This window comes from Acomys minous (assembly GCF_964271855.1).
Source record: "Acomys minous genome assembly, chromosome: 14".
In the NCBI taxonomy this organism is placed as follows: domain Eukaryota; kingdom Metazoa; phylum Chordata; class Mammalia; order Rodentia; family Muridae; genus Acomys; species Acomys minous.
The window spans coordinates 86,655,445-86,668,406 of record NC_140496.1 but is presented as its reverse complement, the minus strand read 5'-3'; the positions used below and the strand labels follow the sequence as shown (position 1 = coordinate 86,668,406).

At 41.8% G+C, this 12,962-nt stretch overlaps 1 protein-coding gene across 5 annotated transcripts in view; it reads left to right on the top strand.

Moving 5' to 3' along the window:
* The window catches only part of SGMS2 (sphingomyelin synthase 2), an 81,958-nt gene that overhangs the window by 33,742 nt on the left and 35,254 nt on the right, over positions 1 to 12,962 (top strand). The window lies entirely within an intron of this gene.

The following is a 12,962-nucleotide window of genomic DNA, read 5'->3' as shown; positions in this document are numbered from 1 at the left end:
TTACATCTGGAGAGAAGACTTACCCAAGTAGTAAGTGATTTGCTTAGAATATGACAGGATAGGACTTGGAAGCAAGTCTTCCCTGTTTACCCCCTGAACCATTAGCCCTCAGCTTTTCCTGTGCTGCACACCTTTTAACATCTCACTGGCACCCCAGGAAACTGGTTAGACATAGACTCTTATGTCTTTATTTTTTAGAGTAGTGACGATCTGATGACCCCTTGCCACTGAGTGTCCAGAATCATATTCAGGATTTTTTGCAAAATACAAACTGGAGAACAGCACCCCCAGGACCCATAGGTTACTCATTACAGCCAAGTTGACTTGTCTGTTTGTAAAGAGATAACACCCCCCCCCCCTTTGCACATACCATCCCTTCTGTCTCAGACAACCCCACTCTAGCTAACGTGACTCCTCTTCATCCTTCAGATCTGAGTTGAGAAAGCCTTTCTTCCAAGAAGCCTTCCCTGAACTTTCCAGACAAGGTTGTGTCCTCAGCTTTGCATTGCTCTAGCCCTGAACTTTTGGATTACCCAAACATTTATCTCTCTGTGTGATGGTGAATTATGTATTTTCTCAACTATTCGGCAGGCTCTGTGAAACAGGAGCCAATGCTATCTTGTTCACCTGGCCGTAATGGAAAGATGCCTAAATGAAGGTTAAATACCTTTTCAAAATATGAGACAGTCAGTGGTCCTTTAGTTCTCAGAGTAGGCACACAATAAACTGCTCACTGTCCTACACAGGGCACTGTGCATGAGTGGTAGTCAGGAAGCCCCAGTCAATCACAGGAATGAATTTCTTTTAGAGTTTTTATTAAGGAGGTACCAACACATGCGTGAGTTTAAATTCTTAGGTGTCTGGAGGCAGATTCATCTCTCAAGATCCAAACGCAGAGAATCTAAGACCTAAGCTATCAAGGCCCAGTGACATACATGAGCCTAAACAGTCCACCTATCAATTGTGAACCCTAGTTAAAGAAAACTTGCTTTTGACGTGGTTAAGGACTTAAAATATTTGGGTAATAGTTCATAACCATCGGATCTTGCCAGTAATTTTTGTTTGTTGGTTTGGGTTTGGGTTTGGTTTTTGAGACAGGATTTCTCTGTGTGACAGCTCTGCTGTCCTGGACTCACTTTGTAGATCAGGCTGGCCTCAAACTCAAAGAGATCTACCTGACTCTGCCTCCCAAGTGCTGAGATTAAAGGCGTGTGCCACCACACCCGGCTTCTTGCCAGTAATTTTAAACACCACCAGTTTTGGAGCATGAAAGTACCCCTTTCTTCCCTTTCTTACATATTCTATGAATTTGGTTGAATTTTTTAAAAACATGTCTTTTGAAAGAACACTGTTTTGGAGATGATAAATATTTACCATGATGCTTAAGATGGTCAGACCTAAAAACATACATATAAGCAATGCTAAAGAAATTTAGCAATCTGTGCTTACATACTTACTCATATATATATGAGTATATATATACATACATATATAAGTACAAACACACATATATATACATATGTGTGTGTATAACAATAATTAAAAAGAAGACATGCATTTGAGAGGGAGAGAGTATGGAAGAAAAATAAATTAAAATCCATATTATCCTTAGAGTGTTCATTAGTACCTATGGGTATAAGGCATCCTGAAAACCCACTACTAGAATGAACATTATGTGGCAAGAAGAAGAAAAACATCTAAAGTTACTTTTGTATCCTTCAATCCAAAAGTGTTAAATTCAGAATCTAGGGCTTTCCCACAAAGATGAAGTTTACATCTGACTTCCTTGTACTTATGTAGATTATGTTCACTAGACACCCAAGTGAAACAAAACCCAGAATACTCAAAACAAAAACTAAAAAATGGGGAAAAAAACCAAAAAAACCCATGCATGTACCTTATATGTATATATGCTTTCAGGTCAAAAAAATATTACCAACTCTCTTCCTTTGAAAATTTAATATATAGAAATAACCAGGAAAGTGGGAGTCCAAAAAAAAAAAAAATAGAGGCAGGATGGATGTAATCATGCTTCATGGTATTCATGTATGAAATTCTCAAGGAATATAAATATATATTTTTAATTATAGTAAAAGACAAAAATTGTTGGACCCTTGTGGGAGTCTAGCTCAGAGTGTTTGGGGGTCAGGGGAGCTGAAAGTCAGCCCTAAGCTCTGTGTGCTAAGCGAGCACTCTGCTGTGTTCCCCACCAGCATCATGTCATTTTCTAGTTTTAGCGTCTACAGGAACCCAAGTACATATGACATGCTGACTCTGACGACAGAAATTAGTAAACAACTTTAACCAGCCATGCCATCAAATGGTACCTGAGGGGGAAGCCTCTGAATTCCAAAGTTGCTTATATTATAGTCCACAACTCTTGATCCAAGAGAAAAAAAAAAAAGTGAAACAATATTTCCGGCCTGGAATGTATCCCACCAAATGAGTCAATCTTCTTACAAAAACAAACAAAACAAAAAGCCCACTTTATTTGCCCATGAGGTCAGAAGGTAACAGGAGTGTGTTACATTAACTGAGCTCATGAGAGTGAGGCTCACTGGCAAAGGGGTGACAAATAAGTAACTTCCGGACTCCGTGGAATTCCATTCTTCTTCGATGAGCAGAAGAGAGACCTGTCATTACCTTCCAACCTTGCCTTTCCTTTAGCTACAAGGAATGGGTGTTTTCTCTGTATGGCATTTCCCTTTTGAGTTCTCTTGACTTAAAACAAAATGAGTACCCCAAGGAGTCGCCACTACCAGTGAGGAAAGTGTGTGGGGGGGGGTGGGGGGAGAGTCAGGGTTAAGCATTAACCCAGCAACGAGTGTGGAGCCGGGAGAAGGTCATACTAAGTAAATCTTCAGCCCACGGTCAGAAGTACCTGGGCTGAGCTGGCTTTTCCAGGGCTAAACACAAACAAGTAACTAGGCAACGAAGGTGACTCGCACACCCTGAATGCTTCACTACAGTGAAATGTCTGGGCCCCCGCATTTCCAGGAAATGCCTTTCTTTTAAGTCACTGGGGACCGGGGAGAACACTCAACATTGCACTCAGGGTGTCAGGTGACCCCATAGCTTGTCACCAGTCAGTGTTCGAGAGATGTAACCTTAGGACAAACACAGATGTTAATGTGGTGCCGGAGAGAAGGAAGTGTTGAGGTAGGGGAAAGGGGTGCAGTGAATCAGTGTTTTCACAGAATGACTCATGAAATCCATTGCCATTAGAGAGGGAAACTAGCCTACGATCCCAGAAAGTCACATAACTTTAGTGACTCAGAGAGAGATAGCCTCTGTCACTCTGCTAGGTTTCTGAGTTGAGCTTGTCGCTCCTCAGCTGTGGGTAAGGAGAGTGCCTGCCACATGAAGTGGCTGTGCATGTTGACTCCGGTATTTGGGACGTGCTGGAACAACCAAGCAGCTGCTAGTCCATGTGCTCTGGGGAAGGGACAGCTAGCCCCCAGGACGGCACAGCCAAATTAGGAAGAAAGGGAGACATATATAAATGGGACCTTTTTTTCAACATATTAAGGGACATTATGGTTTTGAGAACTCTGGTTACATTAATTGTAACTAAACCACTTCTGGAAACTTTCTAAGGGTCTCCGGGATTTCATACTGTGAAAATCGGATGTCAAGAAGCTGTCGTGGCAATGCACCTTGAGAATTTGTCTCGTGCCTCCTAAGATTGCCTTCACATCCCAAGAAAAACTGACTTTCACTTTTGCAGTTTTCTTAATACCTCATGCTGCGTCACAGTTTTTTTTTTTCTTTGTAGAATTTATGATATAGAAAATGTAATTATACAAAGTAGTTGCCGGGCGTGGTGGTGCACACCTTTAATTCCAGTGCTCCGGAGGCAGAAGCAGGTGGATCGCTGTGAGTCCAGGACAGCCAAGGCTACAAAGAGAAACCCTGTCTCAAAAAACTAAAAGAACAAAACAAAATAAACAAACAAAAAAAGTAGCCACAGTAAGTCAAGTGAGATTCTGGGATCTTCTATCTGACAGAAATGCAAATATGCAGACATAAATTGACTGACTCAGGGTACTTCAGGGTTTTGGCAAAATGCAGGGTAATTCTGGTCTTCGGGTATATGGGAGGTACACTCAGCAGCCATTGTAGGTCCTGAATGGAGGTGCTTGTCTAGAGGCCAGTGACAGCATCGTCATAAAACATGGACTCTACCCTCTCAACTCAGACCTAGTAGAAGAGAGATGCCCATGTAAGCGGTGAGCTGGGGCATTGTGTAGGACTACAGGACAGGTATAGGATCACGGAGAAGGCAGCGGAAGCACACTCCCACCTAACTAACTTCCTGGATTTTGTTTTTAGACTGAGGTCACTCACCTTGGGCCAGGGGTTCATGTCCTGTGTCTACACACCCACGGGAGCTGTGACCTATGAAAGCAGAATGAGGAAGGGCAGAGCGCTCTTCCCACAGAACTTGCAGTTTGCTTCTGTCAGGTCTCAGGGGTATTGGTGAGCAGGTAAAGGTTTCTTAAGGAAGTGGTAGGACCCAAAGTCTATCCAAGAACTTGCTTCCAGGAGCTGCCCCCAATCCAGTTAATATGAGTTTTTAAACCAGAAATCTTGTTCAACTGTTCAACACATGCTACCGTTCCGTTCACTAACTTGAAGATGTTTTGCTTTGAGACAGGGGATCATCTAGCCCAGGCTGGCCTTGAACTCCTCATCTTCCGACCTCTACTTGCTAAGTGCTAAGATTACAGGGAAATGGATGGAAAGGCAAATTAGCCAGACTCTAGACAAATTATCACACATTTTTCTCTCATGTGGATTCTAGATTTTATACACACACATATATAGATGGATGTTATTTTGCTGATAAAGAAATAATTTTACTATTCTGCATATATGGGTGTTTATGTAAATAACATATGTACTATATATATAATATACAGATTAACTACTGCAGTATGGGCTCAGGGGTGTGTGTGTGTGTGTGTGTGTGTGTGTGTGTGTGTGTGTGTGTAAGTTCAAGCACATGTTTGTAACATCTAAGTAAAATCTGGAATGGTATGTTACCCATAAAAAAAAATCAAATATAAGGTTGAAAATTCATTTCCAGAGAGTTCTATTCCTGTTTGGAAAAGTGTCTACCACGAAGCATTAATGCCAGGGGCCGACTCTGGGATGGACTCTGTAAGTCAAAGTTTCCAGTGTCAGCAGCCCAGGGTTATCTGAGTAGCAGAACACACCCCTACTGTGTTCAGGCCTTGGCTTAGATTCCCAGCCGTAGACAGTTCCTTGGAATGCTTCTCTTAACTTTTTTTTTTTTAACATGTCATTCATCCAGATGCTCCATATATGATGGTCAGAGAACAACTTGCAACTGGGGACCAGACTCAAACTGTTGAGCCTGGTAGCAGGCCCTTCCTCTGCTGAACCATCTTGCTGGCCTTCAGTTTTAAGTGCTTTAAAAATTGTACTTTCCTTTGATACATGCATGTTTTGCCTGCCTGCGTGCGTGCGTGTGTGTACACTCAGGATGTGTTGGTGCACGCAGAGGTCAGAAGAGGGTGCCACAGCACCTGGAGCTCAAACTGACGGCAGCTATACCCCACCTTGTAGGTGCTGGGAACTGAACAGTAGTCCTGTGCTCTGAACCACGGAGCCACCTCTCCAGCCTCAATCTTAAGTGTTTTAGAAACGGCATCTTAAATATCGCCTATGTTATGATTCTTTATGCTAATTAGAATGATTTACTAGGACTGTATCTGCAGCCATCTGATGGTCAGTTGGCGAACAATACTTACTCCTCGCTCCTTTGGGGCTGGTCTCTGAGCTCACCCGTTAACTCCCCGTTGTTGAATGTGCTGCTCAGTAACCACATCTTGTTTGGAAAACTTCCGGCTTTTGCTTCCACTTAAAATAAGTTTCTTTGGTATCAATGATTAATTTTTTTCCTCTGATGAGCCTGAATCAAAAAGTCTTTATTAAAAATCTTACTTAATTAAAGGCACGTGTGGGAAACATGATCTAGAAGAGGGAGGGACGTTTGAAGGCAGCCTGGACAAGACCTTGCTTCACACAGCATCCACAGCTAACAGTAATGTTTTACTTAATTGGAGTCAGCCGGGTGTGGGTGGCGCATGCCTTTAATCCCAACAATCAGGAGGCAGAGGCAGGTGGATTGCTGTGAGTTCTGAGGCCAGCCTGGTCTACAAAGTAACTCCAGGACAGCCAAGGCTACACAGAGAGACTCTGTCTTGGGGGGGGGGCCAAACAAACAAAACAAAACACCTTAATTGGAGTCATTCCCAGTATGACAGGGTATTTCCATACCAGGCCTTCCACAAAGCTTCCCCGCCCCCCCCCCCCGCCCCCGCCCTATTCAGATGCCTACGTAGTAGCAAATGGAACTCGGTGGGTGATTTTTTTTTCCCCATGATTTATTTCCATATTTCTGTGGCTTATTCTATGTGATTACCTGAAGAATACATATAGAAGGCAGATCATGCTTTAAATCGTAATAAGATAGGAGTTTATCTTTGCATCATCCTGCCTTCAGAGTAGGGCAGAAGAAACTAAAGAGCCAGGAGATTTAGTTCTATCGAAGGCCAAAGTCTGAGTTAGAAACCGGATATTTGATTCTAGTGTGTTACCATGCAAATTGGCCTCCTGCTTCTGAGTGTAGTAAGGACGTAGCACTGGGTGAACTTTGGCTGCTCCTAATCTTAATAAACCCTTTTGAACCTGGCATCCATATATGCTGATATCAAGCTAAATAATTCCACCATTAAAGAAAAAAGTCTTTGGTTGCCATTAATGTCCTTTATCACACCAAGGCCCTACCTGAAGCATTTAATTGTTACTTCCCTTTGGTGCTTTATTCTGCTTCTCATGAGAAATGAGGTTTTCATTGCCCTCTTCAGCCGCCTTTGATGTAATCATTAGCATACCTTTTCCTTTTAAAGTAGAATTTTGTGTATTTGCTAATCTATCACTGTAGCTCAGTGTCCAGAGCTGTCATGGAGTGAGGCTGCACTAAATGGAAAACTGAACCCCAAACCCTGGCTCTGACATCATCTACCCACTGTCAGTTGGGATCAGGATGCAGGTGTGCATCTTGTGACCCAGTACCCGGCAGTGACACTGTTAGTTTTAAAATGTCTTTAGCTGCAAAAGGCATTTGTCAGATGGTATTTGCACACCTCGAGATGGAGCCGAAGGCATGCCATCGTGGTGCGGTCTCCCCCATGATAGTTAATGGTGTCTCGTTACTTAACGTCTAACACAAGTTCCCCATGTGGACTGTCCCTCCTGCCCTCACCTTCCTAGCGCAACAAACACAACATCATCTGCTTCTGATTTTGTGGAACACGTCTACTATGCCATTGGAAAACAGCAGCAGAAAAGTTAGAGAAGGTAAATTGACACAGCAGGGGCGCCCCTGTCATCAGTGGAATGCCACGAGCCCTCTCCTCATTGAGTCAGGGGACCAGTGGCCGTGGGACCCTATTCACCTCTGACATTGATTCTTCCAGCATAGCAAGGACAATGTACAGCCTTTCCTTTTCTTTACTGTAGAAGTTTTCCACTCATTTGAAGGTGCTTTTGTCAGAGTTGTGGCAAGAGGAGCTCTATGCAAAACTCAGGTAGTAACGAATACTTACCACGCTGGCCAGCTAGCTCAGCATGTAAAGGTGCTCGTCATCAAACCTGACAGCCGGAGTTGGATCCGTGGACCCCCAGGGTAGAAGGAGAGAACCGACCCCCACAAGTTGCCCTCTTCCCTCTACACATGTGCTGTAGTGCATGCGCACCCATATATGCGTACATACAGATGCACATAAATAAATGGAATTTTAAAATAAAAAAATACATATTTTTAGATTTGTGGTGAAGATCAAACCGATAATATGTTTGGAAGAGTATTTTCAAGAGTAGTGGGTACCACACAGGAAGTGATTAGGAGGCTTGTGTTGTGTAAATTGTTAATGTTTCGAATTTGAAAATTAGAAATAAGTATATTCCAGTGTAGCCAAGTAACCTCAGCACTTGGAGGTAGAGGCAAGATTAGGAGTTCAAGGTCACCCTCTGGCTATTTTGCAAGTCCAAGACCAGAGCTACTTGAGACCCTGTCTCAAAAAGACACATGTGTGCATGCGTGTGTGCATGTATGTGTGCGCACGCATACAAATTCCAGCCTAGTTTTGCTAAACTAAACATAGTTTAAGCTAGGGGCCATGACTTATGCCTGTAGTTCCGACTACCTGGGAAACTGAGATAAGAGGACTGCTTGGCTTGAGTCCGGGAATACGAGCTCATCTTGGCAACATAGTGAGATTCCTTAAGTTAAGGGGGAAAAAAAACTCGCTTGATGGAGAGAATAGAGAATACTAATATATTTTGTTGTGTCATTAACATTACAATATGATACTCATTAATAAATTTCAGGAGCTAGAGAGATGCCTTAGTTTAGAACATTTGCTAAGCAACGATAAGGACGTCAGGGATTCAGAGAGGATGGGAAAACAGAGGATGGGCTGGGAGCTCCCGTGTGGACTGCTGTAGATGCCTTGGTGGTAGAGTTTGTGTGTCCCCTTGTTCAAGGGCGTCCATGTTTTCTATCTCTGTGAACTGTTCCCTGCTATCTGTTCCCTATCAATACCGACACTGTACAAAGAACCAACAAACAGTGCCTGGTGCTCAAGGGCCATACCAGCCCGTTTTCCATGTGTCCTTTCAGTAGATGCTATGTTTGCACGTACTCCAGCCCTCTAGAAGCGGGAACTGTTTCTGAGCTTATCTCAGTTTGGGAGAGAAGCAGTACCCAGATAGTGGGGAGATGGAAATGCTGAGGCTCAGCGTGAGTGTTGGTGAGCAAGGGAGGGATGTGGAGCTGAGGCGTACCCCTAAGATGCTCTGAAATATGCATATGCTCAGTCTGAGCATCCTCTCCCCGTCTTGGGCATAAGCTTGAGCAATGGACTTCCAGTTTTCCTGTAAAGTGCTTGTTACAAATCTGTTTCCAAAGCATTTCATGTGTTCCAAAAGGTGTTCTCAGAACACACATAAAACCCAAAAGCTCGTTTTCTGGGCTCTTGGTTCTACAGGGAGGAATGAGATAGAGTTTCATGGAAACATCTTCAAGTGGTTATTTATAGTCATGCACTTTTATTTATGCAGTGTCATCGATGAAAATTAGATTTCATGGAAATAAGATTAAATATGGAATTACATCGTTTAGCTTCCTGATATTAACCAAGCTCTGGCTATATCTTGTCTCTTGGCTCCCGCTAAGCATTGTGACCAAGGTGAGTTATGCTGCTTTTAGCCATCTTGTTCATCCCCAGACTTGTTGTATCCCCACAGCAGTGTTGAGAACTTGGTGTCTACTGAAATGTGAAATCCATTTTCGTCTATCTAGGCAGTGAAATTAAAATATACTGCTCATTTACTACAGTTTTCAACACAAAAAGGTTTTAAAAAGTAAAGGAGATCTCTCATATTTTATGATTTTTCTAGTAGCCATATGTCTACAATCAGCATATTCATTTCTACTTCTATATACATCTCTTTATAAGGTATTTAGCCCCTACTACCATCTTTGTGCTTTTGTTTTTATTGGAACTCACTGTGTATGTAGCACAGGCTGACCTCACAGAGACACCCCCTAATTGGTTATCCAATAGACAGTAGTCAACCCTGGGATTATCTATGTGCAACAAAAAACAGATTTGGTTTGTTTTGGTTTGGTTTGGCTTGGTTTTTGAAACGGAGTTTCTTTGTATAGCCTTGGCTATCCTGCACTCACTTTGTAGACCAACCTGGCCTCAGACTCACAGTGATCCACCTGCCTCTGCCTCCTGAGTGCTAGGATTAAAGGCATACACCATCATGCCTGACCTCAAACAGATTTTTTTTTAAAAAATTAAAATGAGCAAATTAAAATATTCAGTCATTTTCATAGTAAAAAAAATAAAATAAAATAAAATAATTTGCTAAAGCCACCTAATCTGTAGTATAGGAAGAAGATGTTTATGCTTGTGGGGTACTTTTTTTTTATTTTAAAGATTTATTATTATGTATGCAGTGGCTCAGCAGTTAAGGGTACTGACTACTCTTCCAGAGGTCATGAGTTCAATTCCCAGCAACCACATGGAGGCTCACAACCATTTATACTGTGATATGATGCCCTCTTCTGGCCTGTAGGTGTACATGCAGACAGCACTGTATACATAATAATAAATAAAAATTTTTTTAAAAAAGATAAATTCCTAGAATGATTCAAAGTGACACATGGCTTTGAGTTTATGGAAAAATATTTTTAGAGAAAAATTTATATAACGTAAAATATTAGGGTTACTATTACTGTGATGAAACAATATGACCAAAGCAAGCTGGGGAGGAAAGGGTTTATTTGGTTTACGCTTCCATATCACTGCCAATCATCAAAGAACATCCAGACAGGAACTCAAACAAGGCAGGAACCTGGAGGCAGAGGCTGATACAGAGGCCATGCAAGGAGGCTGATTACTGCCTTGCTCGCCATGGCTTGCTCAGCCTGCTTTCCTATAGAAGCCAGGACCACACATAGCCCTGCCTGAAGCCAGATCCTCTGGAAATATTTTCTTAATTGAGGCTCCTTCCTCTCAGATGACTTAGCTTATATCAAGTTGACACAAACTACCCAGTACAGTAATATATACAATGAAGTAAAATCCACTAAATAGTGGGGAAAAGGCTTTTTCAAATGCTTAACACTGGGCTCAGCATGGTGGTGTATGCTTTAATCCCAGAGAGTTCGAAGCCAATCAGATCTATCACATAGAAAGTTCCAGGCCAAGCAGGTCTTCATAGTGAGACCCTGTCTTAAAAGCAAAACCATAAAATTTGGCCTTCAAGATAGCTCTATGGGCACTTGCTGCCACGCTGACCACTTAAGTGAGGCCCGCCCTGGGCCTTTATGGTATGAAGAAGAGAAGCCATTGGTGAATGTTGTCTTTTTTTTTTTTTTTAAACCTCCACATACACAGCATGGCATACATGTACACACAAAACAATAAGTAAATACCTGTACAGAATGCTTACTTATGGTCTTATGAAAAACTCACATGTTGTACATCAAAAAGTAAAAGCATATGCAAAACAGGGGTGGGAAATTCTGGTTTGAGCTCCATCATGCTGGGTACTGCCCAGTTCCCTGCTGTTTGGCTGGTACCTCCTGCTGACCAAACAGCACTTTTCCCTGGCCTTTTCAAGTAACAGTGGAACTGTAGACTTTCCTTAAGCGTTACATACTGAATGTACTTTTGGTCCCATTGAAACTTCAAGAAGAACAATTGAGATGTAATCTGAATAACTTAATAAAATAAAATAATAAATTAAAAAACCTCAAGAAGATATTAGGCAAATAAAGATTAGTCAGATGAGTCTATACAAATAAGAGTAACCACTGTACATGACTCAGGATACATTTCAATATAACAGGCTTATAAATAAAAAAGTGTGTATTACATATAATATGTGTATATTTGAATTTCATATATTTTGATCAAATTCATGTTCCCTCTCCCACCTCTTCCAAAATCCACCCTCCCTTCCATTCCCACTTAACATTGTATACTTTCCCCCCATGTCAAGACCAATTTGTGCTGCCCAAATATCCTTGGATATGTGTGGCCTTATGCTAGAGCTTGGACAGCTTCCCAGGGCCTGACACTCTTAGAGAAAGCCGACCCTCCCTCTCTCAGAAGCTGCCTTGCTAGTAGCTATTAGGCTAAGGGTAGAATCTCCTTTCTGTACTGGGATTCCGTGCCTTGGGCTTACACTGGTCGTGTGCACACTATCACAGCTGCCATGGGTGCCTGTGTGCAGATGCCCTGCTGTGTCCAGAGGAATCATCCGTCACCTCTGGCTCTTATATGTATACTCCCTCTGCTCCCCTTCCACAGGGAACCATGAGCCTTGGGAGGAAGGGGTGCAAATGAAAATATATTGTTTCCTTTTTTTCAAGACAGGGTTTCTCTATGATAGCCTTGGCTGTCCTGGACTTGCTTTGTTGACCAGGCTGGCCTTGAACTCGCAGAGATCCATCTGCCTCTGCCTCCCAAGTGCTGGGATTAAAGGTGTGCGCCACCACCGCCTATACAGAAAGGCTGTATAAAACTATTGGGATGAAAACACCTCATACTCCTACCACTCGAACAACTATTTTTTTTTTTTATTGAACAACTATTCTTAAACTTTTAGAAAATTTATCTTTTTATACATTTTTTTGCATATCTAAAATTGTACAAAGCAGAGTACCATTTAAAAGCAGAAGCATGTTTTTCAGTAGTAATTCTGCCATTGCTTTATACAGCAAAAATTATTTTAATGTAATAATAATTAATATAGCAAATTAGAAAATACAATCTGAGAATAAAATATGACTCATAAATGTATAATAGTGTTAATTTTTATATTTTAAGACCTTTTCTGTGTATATGAAATATAAATTCTTTATATTACTGTAATTTCCTCATCACTGGCATATTAGACAAATTCTTTTTTTAATATTTATTTATTTTATGCATATGACTGTTCTATCTGCATGTACACCTGCAGGTCAGAAGAAGGCATCATGCCAGTACAGATGGTTGTGAGCCACCATGTGGTTGCTAGGAACTGAACTCAGGACCCCTGGAAGAGCAGCCCATGCTCTTAACCGCTGAGCCATCTCTCCAGCCCTAGACAAATTCTTATGAACTCTCAGAAAATACTTATGTATTTAGATTGCTCTTTTTAAAAATGAGAATGCAGCTCTGCCTTAAAGCAAAACGCATTTCAAGCACAGTTCACTCCATGGCTGTACACACTAGCTCCTTTGCATGCTTCATTCAATTTCTCCTGTGATTCTTGCTTTTGTAGTTTGTTCCAAGACAAATTCTCAGTAGCAGAGCTGCTGTTTGGAGAGACACAGCATTTTCAGTATTTCTTAAATGAATGGAGAG